We start from the raw sequence: 6000 nt of genomic DNA on the forward strand, positions 1-6000 counted from the left end.
CGCAGACAGTTATGGTTCAGCACGTGTGGTTAGCCCGCAGGTACTCTGCTCTCGTTCGCTAGCAGGCCTCACTATTCTGTTACCAGGGGAAATGCCCCTACCCCTTTTAAACAACACTAGTACTGGTTCTCGGCTTCCCAGCGTGATCTTCCACCCTCATAAGAATCTAGGGGCTGGCCTTCGAAAAACCAGCAAGAACTAGTGGTTTAACAGCCCCTTTCCTAAATTGTAAAATTATATATATCCCTCCCCACTAGCTCAGTAATTTGAGCATTGGCCTGCTAAACCCAGGATTGGGAGTTCAATACTTGAGGGGGCCACTTAAGGATCTAGGGCAAAAATAAAGATTCATATGCTTCTTCACGTTTTTAGGGCAACAAAAATGATTAGGGGTCTGGAGCACATGACTTATGAGGAGAGGCTGAGGGAACTGGGATTGTTTGGTCTCCAGCAGAGAAGAATGAGGGGGGATTTGATAGCAGCCCTACCTGAAGGGGGTTCCAAAGAGGATGGAGCTCGGCTGTTCTCACTGGTGGCAGATGACAGAACAAGGAGCAATGGTCTCAGGTTGCAGTGGGGGAGGGCGAGGTTGGATATTACTAATAGTGGAAACACTATTTCACTAGGAGGGTGGTGAAGCACTGGAATGGGTTACCTAGGGAGGTGGTGGAGTCTCCTTCCTTGGAGGTTTTTAAGGCCCAGCTTGACAAAGCCCTGGCTGGGATGATTTAGTTGGGAATTAGTCCTGCTTTGAGCAGGGGGTTGGACTAGATGACCTCTTGAGGTCCCTTCCAACCCTGATAGATCTATAGATATATCTATAGATCTCTCTATAGAGATGTATAGATCTCTCTATCTATATATAAAAATAATATAGGAGATCATCTTTATGCATTTTCTTAAAGTTGTTTAGCTATTTATTTATTTATATTAAGAGGCTTCCAGCGAGTAGCATTGTGCTCTGTTGCAAAATGCGCTTAGATACAGCGCTGAGCTCTGGGAGCTGTAACAGTTAAGGAAAACATTGAACAGGTCTAAAGCTATATTAGGTTTCTATAAATATTAACCAACAAATATTTTATTTATCACCACTACCGTGAAGGGGTTAGAACAGCCAGAGCAGTAAAGTCTCTTCTGCTGTGCACGTATCAGATAGTGCACCCCACCTCTCCAGCTAGACGGCCTAGGTACTCAACCTGCGATTGCTGGCTCCCGGCCAGAAGACATGTTTTTCTCCTATTAAGGCCTGTGCCTACAAAACCATTTTATTATTTAATGGAGCTTAGTTTAACAGTCCCATTAAAATTAAGGAACAAAAATCAGTTTTATTTAGTGTGTTCCCACAAATGAGAGGCCAGATCATCCCTTCCCCACAGAAAAACCTGCAGGGAGAGGCTCGGAGGGAGGAAATCTCTAAAAGGATCCCTAAGGAGATCCCCCATCCTCCCCACAAAAGAAATTGCCCTGTCCTGGCAGGGGCAGTATTTGCTCCTCACATGAAAGAGAACACACATCACAAACATTGCATGTCTTTAAAGGATCTGTGAAAGGTTAGGGCCTTGTCATGTAGAAACCTATGCTTGAGCATCAGTTCTGGACTGTAACCTACCCACTCCCATCTTCCTCTGCCTCTCTGGCACCACAGTGCCATTGAATCCACATTATCAAGGACTCCCTTTGTCTGCAGCAGGACCATACAATCAGGAAGGTGTTCCCTGGGAAAGACTGCATTATCTTGCATTGCTTTGCTATCTACACTATCTTTCCTCCACAGCGTAATTTTAAATAAAATAAAAGGATAATCAAAACCAGGTCATCAGCTATAGTTTTAGACTTTGGGAAATTAAGGGAATTAGTTAAGGAAGTCCACAGACTGAAGAACTCAAGGACTTAAATGTGGAGGGGGCTTGGAATTTCTTTAAATCTGCAGCATGGAGTGTGGCTCACTTGCCAGGATTATCTAGGAATCCCTCATTTCCCTGCTAGTGTGGGGGCCTTGGGCACAACTGCACCTTGGTTCCTCCTATTCTGTGCCTGTGGCACAGAATAGTTTAGTCTGCTCAGGGCTGTAATACTTTGGTTTAATTTGGTTGTCAGGTTTAGTGTGCAGAGGAGGTCAGACTAGATGATCTGTTGATCCCTTCTAGTCTTAAACTCAATTAATCTATGTGCAATCCTAGCCCTGGACCACCTACTCCTCTCCCCACATGACCAGTCTCCACTCTGCCCTGCAGCTTGGACCATCTACCAGCAGAGTGCCGGCTGCAGAGTCAAGAGACACACATTAGCCCAGGCTTGGCTAAGTCACCTCTGCATAGCTGGGGGATCTGTGGACAGTGAACTCCTGCATGCATGGATCACTGTGGGACAATCTGGGCCTATGATATTAAATATTTGTGCACAATTATTTCACAGTCATAACCTATTTACTTGTAATCATGTCTCTATATCATCATACTCATTTCCACAGCAACTATTAAGAGGCCAAACACTGGCATAAGATAGCCACATTAAAGTAATCAGTAGGAAGTATGTTTTCCCTTGAAGAACCAACACACTTACCAGTAGGACCTCCTCTAGTAAACAGCCAGTGAGATAAGAGCTACAAAGCTACAAAGATATGAAAAGAAAAGAATACATTTTAAAGCAAAGCTTAACTGAGTAATATACTAATATCTTAGGCTTAAATTTTCCCTTTCATCTCAAAGGATCTGAAAACACCACATAGATAAAATGTATACAAATTATGCAGAAAGATCATATTACAGGCTAATGAAATGTAGCCATCTGTGTATCAAAACATGGAACTGTGTAACAGCACACTGAAACGACAATAATTTACAAAAGAAGAGCGTACAATACCATACGTAAAAGAAATGGTGACTAGGAAGCTAGGAAAACTGAATAGTTTTAAAATTAGAATTTGACCAAATCACTGGAGAAAAGTACCATAGGTTAGTTAGTGGCCATAATTGTTAGGAACCTCTGTTTTGTGTTTTTTTGTATAAGACGTTACCTCTGGCAGCACAGAGCCCCCTAACACTATATTAGCTCAAATGGAAAGAGGGCCAGCTACCGAATCACTAGCAGTGCTTCCTACAACACTGTGATTTAGGAGGATCACCAAGGAGGAACCCAGCCCAGTTTATCAAACTCAACTGACAAGGATCCTAGACCAAGGTGGTATAGTTTACATGCCACAAGATCAATTGCAGCTGGTGTAGAGTGTTCTGGAATATGCATAGCCGCCAAGTTTTGTGTAGCTCCATGTGTCATTTTAAGCAAATTGTTTAGAGTTAATTTGTAGGTTTATAAATTTGCACAAAACAAACTTCCATTTATAGTCAAAACACCCTGCCTCAAGGGGTATGGCACGAAGCTGTATAAAACGTGGCAGCTATGGCTGGGGTGACTAGAGGGAAACTGGTGGCTGATGTGGGGAGGCAGTAGCAGGATGGATGGGGGACACTTAGGGACAGTGAAGGTGTAAGTAGCAGTGGTGGAGTGCCTGGAGTTGTAGGGGGTGGGTATTTGTTGATTGCTTGTGGCTACTGGGTTGCTTAAGATGGTTTGCTGGCTATTGAGAGGGGTGCAGAGGTTGTGGGTGAGTCTGCAGAAGATGTTGTGGGTTACTGAGTGTGGGTGGGTCACAGGTTGCTGCTACTGGGGGAAGGGTGTTGGCTGGATGCTGAGGATGCAGCCAAGGGGTTTGGGTGTGTTTGCTTAGGGACAGCTTGGAAAAGCCTGATGCAGGAGAGGTGAGGGAGCCTGACACTAATGCTGAGTCCCTCGGGTGGTGCTGCTACTGACATCCTTCTTCTGTTCACTGCTACCTGTGAGTTCCTGCCTTGGATCCAGCAAATGCAACATCATGAAAGAAGTCATCTGGTTGCCTGCTCAGCACGTGCTGCTGGGGATTCAACCTAATTTACAGAAAGGCATGACATGGCTGCCAAATGTACAAGTGTCCTACAGATGCATGTTGTTTCTTAGCCTTGGCTAGGACTATTGGGTCTGTGATCTGGAAGCGCAAGCCAAGTAGAAGGGCAGTGGTTGCCAGATTAAGCTAGTTATCCACTCTAAACCTCACTTTGAGAACACGAGTGGGCATATTATAAAACAGGAATTTCCATAGAGGATAACTTTGAAAGTGTGCTTTTATATAATTGGTATTATACATTAACTTCAGCTAAATCTCCTCAGAAATCAGAAGGATGGTGGCAGTGGAATGACCATATAAAATCAGAACAATAAATGCTAGCAGGCATGTGAGTTACACTGTATATATATATCTGGTAAAGTCAAGTCAGTTGACATACATTTTGTTAAATTCCTTAGAAATCTTAGGGTCATGTGGTCCTATGCAGACAAAAAAGTTAAAGAGTAACCGCTGCTTTACTGGAAGTAGAGCATCAAAGAACAGAAGACAGCTTAGATTGAAATAATTTTACTCGAGTTAATTTAAATAAGACACTGGATATACAAAATTAGGGCATAATTGAGCCTAGTATTTAAAAAAAAAAATCATCACGGCATTAGAGTAACAAAATAACATGGCTTTTGGTTGCAAACTTTTGCAAACTGAAATGCCAAAGTGAGGTTGTGGCATTTGACAACTCCAAATATTGGAAGGATTGTCTTACAGCATGAATATTATTTCCATGCTATTTTCATTTCAGGCTTTCGGTATCACAAGTTTTCTTCACCATGTGATGATCTCTCCTTAATCACATGCTATCTTTATCTCATTTCATCTCATCTTGAGATGGTCTTGAGACAAAAATCACAGGTCCAAACCTTGCTGAAATCTGGGATTGTTCAGACCCAGATCCAAACTTCATAGCTCAATTCCATTTCTAATTTCACCACGTCCTACCAAGATGTAATTGCATCTTATTGCATGTGGAGCTGGACACACACAAAAATTGGTGAAGAACTTTCGCTGAAAAAAAATGGGGAAAAATTTCAATAAAGGTGAAATGTTTTGTTTCAATATTTTCTAAATGAAACATTTCATCTTTTTGTTTTAGAATGACTTTTTGGTTAGAAATTTAGCTGATTTAACTAAAAACAAGAAGGGGGGGGGGGAACCACCTGAAAATTAAACAATGTCAGGTTGAATGGAATATTTCATTTCACTCAAACTGAAATTTGTTCAGTTTTTCACTTTGGCTAGTGAACTAAACAAAAAAAATTATTCACCCAGTTATAACTGTATGCTCTAAGCTATAAAAGTAGCCTAAAACCAGCCTTAAACAATCTATTTCCCTTCTCAGAGTATTTACATCTTTCAGCTATATGTTAATAGTTTTCATACCCTCCGTTTAGTCACCATTTAGCCAAGCTATGCTTTAAAGCTTTCCTAATACACCAGAATCCTTCCACCCCTAAATAGTTTTCAGTATTCTTTCCTGAATACCTTCCAATTTGTCAATATCTTTCTGGTATTGTGGTATCCAGAACAGTATATGCAGTGTCTTATGTGTGGTCTCACCAGTGATCTACAAAGGAGGACTGCCATCTCCCTGGGTCTAAGACCGTATAAGCCTCCCAGAACAGTGCTACCTTTTCCCCTCGCTCCCCAATATGTCGTCACTTGCTGTAATGTAACATCTCCTTAAGGCCACCATGTTTTTTATAGCCTGAGAGCCCCAGCACTGCTGGTGAAATGTTAGAGAAGCAGGTTACTGGAGCTCTGTCAATAAAATAGTGTTGGACCTGTTCCTACACAAGAGTCTGGATTTACTTGTTTTAAGATAGTAACATCAGCCCTAATCCAATTTCTTATTCATTATTATCCCTAGTTCTTTTTGGCATTACTGGTTTCTAAGTATCTCTTCCCAAATGTATTCTGTATTTCTTATCCATATTTCTAACCTATTTCAAAGTGCTTTTTAAATAATTTGTCTGGCTTTACTTAATAATGTAGTATAGGTCATCTGCAACTGTAACTTCTTTCAGCTCAATAGAAATGTTTAATTAAACCAAGCCTCACACCCA

Source organism: Trachemys scripta, chromosome 11 (assembly GCF_013100865.1).
Source record: "Trachemys scripta elegans isolate TJP31775 chromosome 11, CAS_Tse_1.0, whole genome shotgun sequence".
Taxonomy (NCBI): domain Eukaryota; kingdom Metazoa; phylum Chordata; order Testudines; family Emydidae; genus Trachemys; species Trachemys scripta.